At 47.0% G+C, this 11,952-nt stretch overlaps 1 long non-coding RNA gene across 1 annotated transcript; it reads right to left on the bottom strand.

Moving 5' to 3' along the window:
* Positions 1 to 2,132: 2,132 nt before the first annotated feature.
* On the bottom strand, positions 2,133 to 11,548 carry LOC130603324 (uncharacterized). Its single transcript, XR_008973128.1, has 3 exons — positions 11,173 to 11,548; positions 7,184 to 7,257; positions 2,133 to 2,461 (listed from the first exon to the last, which is right to left on the bottom strand). It is a non-coding gene; the product is annotated as an uncharacterized LOC130603324 (long non-coding RNA).
* Positions 11,549 to 11,952: the final 404 nt, after the last annotated feature.

The following is an 11,952-nucleotide window of genomic DNA, read 5'->3' as shown; positions in this document are numbered from 1 at the left end:
CTAGAGCAGAAGGTGATAGTTAATGAGTCAAAAGCTGATCATCCTTAATATTACAGGCTTTCTTCCATAGATAACATAGTTGTTTGATCTCAGCAGTGATACCAAGAAGGTGACTTTGCATTTGATGAAAGCCAAAAACAAGTTCATTTTGCTGAATTTTTCAAGTGGTCCTATTCTCTCTTCTTAAAGAACTAGGATAGCTTCTAACTACTAAGAGAAGCTGTCACCAGCAGCTTTATCATGATGAAATAGATCTATGCCTAGCTTTGGTAACCAGTCAGAAAGCAGTGTTGCCATTCACACTATAGCTGCTGTTTTCTAAGTAAAAATTTGCCAATTTGTTTAAAAAACTAAGGGAATGCTGTAGTTTGTAAGTTACTCCAATGTCTTGCCACGTGCTAAGAAGCTTCCTGAAACATACGGGTTAAAAAAGAGGAGTACAAAAGGAGTACCTTTACCAGTAGCTCAAGCCATGCTATATTCCTTTCCAGCACTGTTACTAAGCATCCTTTATCCTCCTGCAGTCTATGTAGAGGCAGGAACACAACAAAACTTCCAGAGTCTCCTCCTTCAGTGTTATCCCTGCAGCAGTACAATAGGATGAGATGTACTTTGAACTTCTTGCTGCTGAGGTTGAAGGTTTACTCTGTGCCTCTTAATGAAGTCAGCACACTTACCTAGCACGCTATGCACAGCTTTGTGTGTGTCAGAGCCCCTAGGTGTTGTACCAGCAGCTGTTATTAGGAGAAAGTAGCTCTGCTTCTGCTACCTGAGCAGGGTCAACACTTGGCAAAAGACAGGAGATATTAAGAATCAGGCCTTTTCCTGCCACTGCATTGTTCTCAGAAATTGAAGGGTTAGTGAGAGAGAAATTATTTGCTTTTAAAAAGCATGGACTGTTTGTGGAGTTCTAGCACTCCAGTCTGGTGAAGGGATTATAGTTCCAAAACTAGCTTTATGTGCTAGCAGTAGGTCAGATCAGCAGAAAGGAGACAGCAGGTTGCCGAGTAAATGTCTTCTTCCTGTTCGGCACTGGAATTCTTGGGATTTTGGGGTTGTGCAGTTTAGGAGACTCCAAGGAATTATTTAAATAGCAAATTGAAAAAGTGACTTCTTACAGTGACTTGTTTCTTACCAGGGTCTCTTGACTCCCAGACCTATTAATTCTTAATAGAGCTCTTTAATTAGCTGGGGTGATGATGACATTGTTAAGTTTATACCTTTTGCCCACTTGCAGTCCAAAGTCTTTTGCTTATATACAGGATGCTTGTACACTAAAAGTCAGATGTACAACGAACTGGGAGGGCCTCATCTTTAGAAGGGGAATTAGGGACTCATTTCATCTTTCATTGAAAACAGGTCTCCACCTCGAGCAACTAGGTGACTCAGTGCTGATTCTGTAGTTACCTGTCTTCTGAGCTCAGTACATTGGCCTTACATTGTTTTCTCTGGTGCTCTAGTTATAGTAGTGCCTTATGAACACTGAGATACTTGTACTGACATCCCGCACCTGATAACTGGGAGAAACATGAAAGGTCATGAACATCCAAGCAGTGTGAGGAGCAAATGCCAGGGACTAGAGGAGTTAAGGGAGATGAAACCAAACTAAAAACCCCCACAATTCTTTCTACAGAGGACAATGGCAGTGGGATTTGAACTGAAAAATGGGCCATCAAATTTGTAAACTCACACCAACAGCTACTAATGTGAATCATCCATCATGCTGGAGTACCCTCTCTAGCATGCTCATCTTTCCACACTTAAGAACTCATTCATGCCCTTCCCCATTTACCCTGCTAAATCATTTTCAACCTGCTTCTTACCTACCAAAGCTTTTTTTGCACCTCCACAAGATCTTTATCCCAGCCATGCAGCTTTCTGTTGGGTTAAGAACTTGCACCATGTGTTATGTCTTGCCAAGGAGCTGTGGTTATGTGGTGCACCTAAGGGGGGGAGCTTTAATTCTCAAGGAGACAGTCCAGAGAAATAGCCTTGTTCCTCTCAGACGCAGACTGAGCCTTCACTTCAACAAGTGCTATTGCTACTTACCACTTCATGACGTGATGATAGCAGTCCTTCCACAAACTCTCCACATCCAGCTTGCTTCTGTCACACACTGAGCACTCCAATGACATGAAGGAGGAGGTACCTGGCCTGCTGTTCTGGACACAGGAGAAAGCTCAGAGCTGCCTTTTTGGGATGGATGCCATACCATCAACTGTGTAGCTGTAACAGCTCCTGCAGGAGGCAGGCACCACCAAGAGAGACTTCTCAGCACACCCACCGCCTGATTTCAGCAAAGACTATGGCCAGACACGGGCCTTGTTTAATGCAAGAGGTACCGAGGTGCAGGACTGTCATTTGCTTTAATGGGGGCTGTGGTTAGCAGGCAGCAGCAATACAAGTGGTATCAGTGCAGAGCATCACAGATAAGAAGAACTGATGTCTCCAATGGCTGGTTCTATGGAAGAAAATTAGAAAACTCATTTTAGCTTTTTTATCTGCACAAGGGCAATGCAAGTTCCGTTGTCTGATCCGTACACAGGTATGAAATTCCTAGAGTTGCTTTCAACAAAGCTCTGAAGAAAGGATTGAGCTCAGACTTAAACAGACCCAAGAGAAAGTAAACATCTTTGGCTCAGCCCTACACAAGCAACAGCTTATAAGCTGCCAAAACAGATGTTATTGATTTTCTGTTTTAATACACTGGACATTTAAAACCCAAAGAATACTCTTTGCCTAATTATACTAATTGCACAACTCAGTCAAAAATGGGCCATAAATATCTAGGGCTGTTGCTTTAGCTTCGATATATGTGATCTGTGATGAGCTCATGCACATCTTTGCCATTTCTTTTGTCTGCCTCTAACAAAATTTGCTCTCCCTTTCACTATACGCTCATCAAGGCTTCTAAAACCCATGTGTTAAACAGGAAGCTCATCAACCAGCTTCACTGCAGAAGTTATCAACAGTTCACAATGGAAAAAGTTTATCAGTAGCAGCACCTGTGTGCTCTGTGTCATTTCCCTCCTGGGCAGTGGTTTTTGTCCACTGCTGAGAAATAAAGCACCACTTGAACACTGCCAGACCTCAGCCTGCGTCAGACGCTCTCCTCCACAGGCAAGGCACATCTTGCCTCTAACCTTGCAAGCCAGCACACAGAGAAAAGGAAGAGCTTTCATTCAAAGAAGCCATGTGTCTGTCTGGACAAGGTGGAATAGAGCTATACGACACCAGCTTTGATGAAAGCATGCAGGGGTCTGCAAACACCCATCATGGGTCACTTAGAACTCATCCCCAGATGGAAGGGCTAATGAGCAGTCTGCATCAAGAGCCGCTGCAATTGCACAACTGTTTCAGTTACAGCAAAATGAAACCAAAGAAAACAGTATTTCCATCTGTAATGTCAATACCAAGTCTCTGCTTAGAGCACAGAAGCTTAATTGTGTTTATTTACCATCAACCTATAACAGAGCTGTGAAGATGTCTTTCACATGGCTGCCTCCAAAACAAACCCATCCACACCAAATTACTCCCCAGCTCATTCTGCAGTTGCTCAGTTGTTAAACTGTGCAAGGGCAGGAACGTGCTGTCTGGGACAGAGTGCACCCACTCCTTTGAGGGACATTGCCTGATTACAGCAGATCGAAAGTAAAGTAAAACCACAACCTTAAACAGCTCCTGCAGAGCATCAGGGCTTGAACTGTGGCAGGATTCCTTTTCAGTGCAAGATAGGTGAGAATTACCCTTAAAGGATAGACAATACTTTCAGTTCTCCCATTTCATTATTTCTTGGTCCTCATAGTTCCAGTTTCCGCTGACTCCCTGTGCGCATGGACATCGACGCTTGCCTTGGCTGGTTCATCACCACCAACACGCTTAGAGCTTTGACCTCAAAGCAGCTTCTGGGCTGGGCTGTGCTGTGACCAGCATGAAGGAGCTGCAGAGCAAGGTCTGACAGGTGGTGAATTCAGGCTTGGAACATGACTTGGCCCAGCCAAACCAGCTCCAAAACAAACCCTGACTGAGCTGCATTAGCCATCACTCATGAAATCCTGATTTAGCCCTTATGCAGGCTGAGCAAGGGGCACAGGTGAGCCCCGGAGCCCATGGCTCTCCAAGACAAACACCCCTGGTGGGACTGATCTTGTGATTACAACTCTCAGACTGATCTTGTGATTACAACTCATTACGTGCCAACAACAGAAAAGCTGCAGTTGGAACACAAATGGCAGTGGTTGCTAAGTGACAGCATCCATGCAGGCTTGTCACAGCCGCGAGACAAACGGCTACGACTACACAGCAATCCTGCCTTGTCTCTGTAATAGAGGTTAAAAATGCTGTTTTCATTACCTTCTAGTAACGTCAACTGTGACCTGTCAGTGTATTTTATGCTTTAGGTTCTGACAAAGAGCCCTGTGAAAACAAGGCTCTGAAACCACTGGAAATGAGTTTGATTCAATGTACCTTTAATATTGCATGCTCTTGCAACTGAATTTCTTCCCAGTGATTTAATGCATAAGACAACAACACGGTTTTCTCAGCTAAATGGTCCTTTTCCTAAAAACAGGGAGCTACCTGACAGTATTTCCAGTGAGGTCAGTTGAAACAACAACAAAATCAGCAACACCCGCCCTCCATCAGCTTCTGAAGTGAACCCGTGGGCTGTGTTCAACGCTGAAGGTTTCTGCAGTTTGGGAAAGGTGGTGACATTTTCAGAGCTGCAAACAACGTATATGCTTATAAATACAGTATTTAAATCAGACCTTTAAAATGACATAAAGTGATGGTTAAGATGGGATCCAGCAGGACACTGGGCGGTCAACTTGCTCCAGGGAAAGCAGTGGTGGGATTGGGTGCAAGGAAGCCGTAATAGGTACTTCGACACCATTTTGCTGGGTGGAGTATTGCAAAGCCCTAAAGCAGAGAGACCCTGAGAACCAGAGCACAACGCATCTGAGTAAGGAAATTTAATGTAAGGAAAGGAAAAGTATTGCAACAGGCTGTACACAGTAAGTCATTCACCTCACATACTCTTACACACTGCAAAAAAACCTGTTTGAGGCCATGCTGGTAGAGGAAACAAAGGGATGGATCTCTCAACATCCTGTGAACAGATCAGAAGTGACCAGGAAAAGCCACCACCCGGCTGCCCAGTGGAGCCACAAATGCACACACAGCTCGGCAGCACACACGCCAGCCACTGTGCCACAGGAGGAGGTCTATGGGTGGATCCAGGCACTCGAACACAAGGGATCATCTTCAGCTACCGATGCGGCGCATCGCAGTATGAAACATCCTACCACAGTGTGTGCGACCACACTTAACCCCAAGCAGCAGTTCCCAGTGCCCACTGAAACCAATTACGCTCTTTCCTAATGAATTCTCTTCGGCCCCAACCACTGAAGCCTCGATTTACAGTGCCAGGAGCAAAAGCCCTGATCCTGCTGACAGCCCTAACACCACCAATGCAGTTAAAGCTCATCCACGTGGATAAAACCAACTTGACTGTTGCCTCTGGTCGCTATCTCCACATCAGCATATTAAACACTTCTATTTTGCACATTGTGCCACAGCAAAATGTTATTTTCCCCCTCTCCCCTTATATTTTATCCACAAATGCAGCACTTTTCCTTGCTGTTCTTACTCCTCACATTCCTTCACCACAGTCAATAAAACGAGTGTGTCTCGCACTGGTATGAAACCCCTGTGTTGCTGCTCTCTAAGCCCTGCAGCACAGGGTGAATACTGCTGTGCAGACAAAGGTCTGACTTTCCAGCAGCTCTAAATTAGCCAGCTCAAAGGTGTAGCGCACTGTCTGGCTGGCAGGATGAAAGGCACATCCTCTGCATACACTGCAGTGCTGGCGGGCAGACAGCTCAACCTCCCTGCTACTACAGACATAGCATCATGAAGGGGGAAAAGAGACACCTCCTGTCACTTTAATTCCCATTGAGAACTTCTGCCCTGTAGGGATCAGCCTTGCCTGCCTCTCCAGTTTGGGAGCATCTTCTCCACCCTTTATTTATTACACTGAGATCAAAGACCTATCTCCATGGAAACATCTGAGCTCAAAGAGTTTCTGCACTACGGCTTTACATCCTGCACATACGTTTTGGCATTGTGTTTTGAAACAGAGGCATTCAGGTCTCTATAGAAATGGTTTGATTAGTACTAATCAATAACCTGAGCAGCACTCATATGTGTATAGCTAACATGCACTCAGCAGAGCAGAACTGCCATTGCATTGTGGTATCTGTGGTCTATGAAGATCACAGCCATTCAGCTGTACATGGAGATATCCCACGTCCTGTGTATCATAGAATCATAGAATAGTTAGGGTTGGAAAGGACCTTAAGATCAACCACAGTTCCAACCCCCCTGCCATGGGCAGGGACACCTCACACTAAACCACGGCACCTAAGAATGTGTAGATGAGGGCATGATCCAGAGCAGACGAAGAACACTGATACATGTGCTCTTCAATAGCTGTCACCACAGCACTTAGTCCCCACATCTGAAGTCTGGTAGGGCTTTCAGCACATGTAGAGACCAGAGCCATGAGGACAGAGCTGCTAGAGCCCATTACTGCCTGCTCTGCCTCCAGCCTCAGAGCTGTGGAGCTGCTTGGACTCAGGCAGCAAGGTCCAGTCCAACACCCAACCCAGCAGAGGCTTGATGAAGTCTGCATTCACACTGATACCTCTGGATCAGCGCTGGTTGGGGCACTGCTGTTATGTCACTCCAGTGACTTCCTTCCCAGTAGCTCTGAGCTCCAGTTCCTTCAGCATAGTCACTCCTACAGCTAATTCCCAGGAGAGAGAAAACAAGAGAACTAAGTAGAACAGACGTGGTTTCTGGTGTTTTTGTTCCCTGGTCAGCTCCCCACATGGCCACACACGCTGTTAAATGGAGGGCAGGAACAACCAGCTGGGAGGTTGTTTTCACTGTCCAAACAGCCATTTCTTTCTGCTGCTGTGGACAGAAAGTGGACATGGAGCTGCAGCCTCACATGAAATCCTGGGTTCAGCTTAAACTTCACATGAAGAAAAGCCAGAGCAAAAAGGAGTGAAACAGCACTCACAAGATTCACGTTTTCACAGGCATGTCCCAGGAAGGATGAGCAGGGAGTGGGGAGCATGCAGGGCTGCATTAGCACCAAAGCAGAGTTAATAGCACTGACCTGGAGAGCATCAGCCAGCACCTGGGGCAGGAGAAAGCCCCATCTCACATCACTGCCAGGGGCATATCCTACTCCTAGGGACATCAGACCACATCCCACCACTGCTTGTGGCCCCGAGTTGCCCATATGCACACAGGATGTGATTGTTATAATCACATTAAAACATTTCAGGATAGCAACTGTGCTGAGAGCAATCCAGCTGCCAGCATTTAGCCTTATCCTAGGGCACAGGCAGAATACGCCATCCGTGAATTAATACCACATAAGCTGCACCATGCTGAGTTTCATGGCTTAATTATAAAAGAGAAGGCAATAATCAAGGGATCTGTAAGGCTAATAAGTGTTCTGAGAACACCAAATGTGACAAGAGCCGCAGCCAGTGCGACAGGACATGAATGCATTTAAAAAGCACATAAATCACACACTGTGTATTAATTCACAGCTGGTTTCCAATGACAGCACTTGGCCCTTCGCCACCTCCATAGCATCACTGGGCACAAGTGGCTCATCACCTACCCCCGAGCAAAGTGGGCTGTAGTCTACCCACAAGCAACAATAAAGCAACATCACAGCGTGCATCAGGCCAAGGCAGGAATATGAGCTCTGACTTAAAGCCCTTGTGGCTAAACTGAGTTTAGTGCTCACACCTCTGTCAGCATTTGGAGGTTTTGGGGTCAGCGATGGTGCTCACCAGGCTGCACAGTGTGTGTCACCTGGTGAAGGACAGCACAAGGAGAGTATCAGGCCACTGGTGAAACCTCCAGTTATCCCTGCAGTAACACACTTGAAAGTGCTTCTGTTCCTCAGCACTTCCAACTATCTCTCTTCTTCATCTCCTATTTCATCTCACTGCAGCTTTTTAATTACAGACAGCTCTTTGTGGGGCTTTGCCTCTCATTCAGACTCCCATTCTTCTATATGGAGTACAGCTGTCTATGGAGGTGTATCTCCAGCCTGTGTGCAACTTGATGTCTCTGAGGGAGCACTGATAAACCTTAAAAGAGGGGTGCCGCCAGGAAGACCCCCTCCACCTGCACTATCACACAGTGACCCTCAAATCCCTGCACACCAGGATGTCCCTTGCAGGACATAACCCAGCCCTTTGGTGGCTGCTGAACAGCCCTGCAGTACTTCAGCAAGGTGCCCCTTGGGCTGACACACTGCAGGGCTGGGTGCCAGCCGGAGCTGCATGGATAGAAGCTTGAAATGCTCCCAAATACCTGCTTCTGCCCAATAATTCATTGCATCAGAGACAGATCCCTTACTGCAAACACCTCACCCTCTAGCTCTCTACAAAGGGCAGCTCTTTGCAGTTCTCTGCCCAAAGATCTATTCTCCAGCCAAAGCACTTCAAAAGAAACAGTTACCCTTTTCCCCTTCCTAATAATCCCAAATTTAACTATGTCCTACTTAGCACCTCCTCTGAAACCAGGAAAAGAGATGCTATTTCTGTTGGCCTCAGTAAGTGGACCCTGCTGAATCCCAGAGAACACACAGACCACACAGTAGGCTGGGTTTAAACCCTGGGATGGATTGCTCAGCAGCAGCCTCCTTCCTTCTTGTTCCTAAAGCCAAATTAGGAGCCAAGAGGAAGCGATTGTGACAATAAAAGGGAGAATCACTCTGTATATTCCCCAAATGCCAGGCCAAATTTCATTCTCCTTGCTGTAAAAATACATATCTGCTCCCTCTTCTGCCTCTGTGACCATACGGGGACCTGAAATTCATTCCTCATGGGAATGAATCATGGAGCATCCACACCGACTTCCTACAGAGAGATTTTAAGTATGAAATCAATGGTGAAGAGGGAAGAAGGCCCTCCATATAGGTACAACTTGGGATGGAATAAGTCTTCCTTAGATTGGTGCAGGATGGGTTTGGACCACATACTGGCTAGATCTATGGGTTGACGACTTCTTCTCAAGAGTCTCTAACTCCAGTAAAGTCTTAACTCTGTATAAACCCATAGCATCAGAAGTTGTCCAGGCTGCACATGTAAGCACAATCTAGCATCTTATCTGCAGGTAGATGGTTCCCTTTCATTTCATTCTGCTGCAGATCTTCTGCCCAGTGTTTTCATCTCCTTTCCACTGCTGTTCTCTTTTTCTGCTCTCTTATCTTTTCCTCCATCATCAGCTTGCAGCACCAGATTGCTCTCACTGATCAAAGAAGGGCTGGGCTCTTTCTCCTTGTTTCTCCAAGTCTGTGGCACTACAGTAACTCCAGCCAAACACTTGTTTTCATTAATGTTTCTCCCCAAGCCTGCCAATAGAGCCTGGACCGTGCCAGGACACAGCAGAGAGGGACAGTTTGGCTGGTCCAGCTCATTTCCAGACAGAGCATGAGCATCGCCTTAGGGACACTAATGCCCCCACTCCATTCCCTGCCAGAAGGTGCCTGCTGCTCTCTTCTACCACCTTCTACTGGAGGCAGGACTCTGTCCTTCACTGCTGCCCATCTGAGCAGCATCACTTCGATTTATCAAGGGATTCACAGGAAAACTGGAACACCACACACATATCTCTATTCACCCATGCCCTCACGAGGCTTACCCATAGGGAAGGGCGATGGATAGGGTGCAAGGCAGCATCCCAGGGCATGTCCTGGCACACAGGCAGAGATGGCTTGGGTAGTGCCCAGGGCAGCAGCTGGGCACAGGAGGGGCCTTTCCACAGCACCAGCACAATACACTGCATTTTTAGTGTATCAAATGGAAGAGACAAGGAACATTTCATCTCCCTTTCGCACTCTCTGACGCACAGAGGGGCCAAACCAACTGATTTCAATGAGAAAGCACAAAGCTCCTGTAGTCTTGTTGGACATAGTCCCTCAGACCCTCCTGTTCAAGGTGAAATCCTGCTTTAATAATCCCTCATCGCCTGCTTTAGATCCTTTGCCCAAGAGAAACACACCACCAGCTCTTCAGCTTGCAAAGGGAGTGAGACAGGTCCTTGCTACAGCCTCCCAGTAACTCATAAGGTGGTAACTCTCAATCACTGCAAACCAGTCAGTCCTGTTTCTCCTCTTCCTTTCCATCACCATTAACATCTCACCCTCTGGCTTTTGTGCCTGTTCCTCCCGGCAAGTTCTGCAGCCGCCTCATTTTCACAGAAGCAGCAACATGAGACTGGATTCTTACTTTGTGCATTCCCTAATTCTCCTCCTTGCTCACAGCACAATCCAAGGGTGAGACCGCTCCTTGCTGCAATTGCACTAGGACCAAGTAGCTGCCAGTAGCCCTACAGTGCTGACCAAATGTATGTCAGTGCTTTGTGGCTGACCAGCAGGGAGGAAGAGCTGACCCCACATTGCTTCCCCTAGACTGCCACTAACATCCAGACTTTGTGACGGCAGCACCAACTGAAATTAAGAGGCACCCTGGCCCCTTCAAAACAGCCTCAAAATGACAAGGATGCAGAAACGCCACTCTGACTTTGGAACAGTCACAACAACAGGGGAACATTTCACACCATCAGCGAGCGACTTGCTTCCTATAAAGTCACTGCACAAACATCCCAAGTGTAATCCCAGTGGGAGAGAGCCCCTGCAGAAACCCTGGGTCAAACCAAAAGGGCAAGCAAGGTTGGGGAAGACACTGGGAGTCAGAAGGGAAATGGTTTGCCCCAGTCACACCAAAAAGGCCCTGACCACCATCTCAGCCCTCGCTCCTTGTCAGCTTGGGATAACTGACTGATGCTGGCTGGGGATCACCTACCTCCAGCCAGGCTTCCAGCATCCTCATGTCAACCAGGGGTGATAAAAGCAGAGAGACCCAACCCAGGTCTGCACCATCAATCCCACACACACCAATACCCCACCGGGACTGGCAGGACAGGGCAGAAAACCAACCAGATAGGCTGGGTCTGGCCAATCCTCTGGCCATCCTTCCCCAGCTGCTATTTAGAACGGGGCAACCCCATGAGCACCATCACAGCTGTTTAGGAGTGATTTAGAAATACACACTAAGAGCACAGACTTCAGTTCATTACCTGAAGGTCAGGTGGAACCACAGAGTCACTTCTTTCTCTTCTCAGAGCCACTACCATTTCACACCATCCCTGCTCACTGAACCCAGGAACTGGTGCTTGGCTGAAGCACATCTTATAGATGGGCATCTTATCTTGATTAGTAAACACTACCATATGGAAAGACTTTCCCTTTCTCCAGCCATTTGTTCCAGCAGCTAATCAACTGCATTCTGATAAAATTAATGCCTATTTTCTCATCTCAATTGGTCTGGCTTCAGCCTGCAGCTGTTGGTTTGAGCCACGTCTCTTCTCTCTGGCTTAAACAGCTCTTGGATACCTGCCCTTTCTCTTTGTGGAGCTATTTATGCATCTCTGCAAACAACTACAGTCGCTTCAGTTCCAGTCTTAGGCATCAGTTTGGGGATTTTTCCATTATAGAATCATAGAACAGTTAGGGTTGGAAAGGACCTTAAGAGCATCCAGTTCCAACCCCCCTGCCATGGGCAGGGACACCTTACACTAAACCATGGCACCGAAGGCTCTGTCCAACCTGGCCTTGAACACTGCCAGGGATGGAGCATTCACAACCTCCCTGGGCAACCCATTCCAGTGCCTCACCACCCTCACAGTAAAGAACTTCTTCCTTATATCCAATCTGAACTTCCCCTGTTTAAGTTTTAACCCGTTACCCCATGTCCTATCACTACAGTCCCTAATGAAGAGTCCCTCCCCAGCATCCTTGTAGCCCCCTTCAGATACTGGCAGGCTGCTATGAGGTCTCCACACAGCCTTCTCTTCTCC

The sequence above is a fragment of the Pezoporus wallicus genome, unplaced genomic scaffold (assembly GCF_028554395.1).
Source record: "Pezoporus wallicus isolate ANWC-B61680 ecotype Strahan unplaced genomic scaffold, APGP_CSIRO_Pwel_v1 scaffold_7392, whole genome shotgun sequence".
Taxonomy (NCBI): Eukaryota; Metazoa; Chordata; class Aves; order Psittaciformes; family Psittacidae; genus Pezoporus; species Pezoporus wallicus.
Note: the sequence above shows the minus strand (reverse complement) of the source record. Positions and strands in the feature narration are given on the sequence as shown.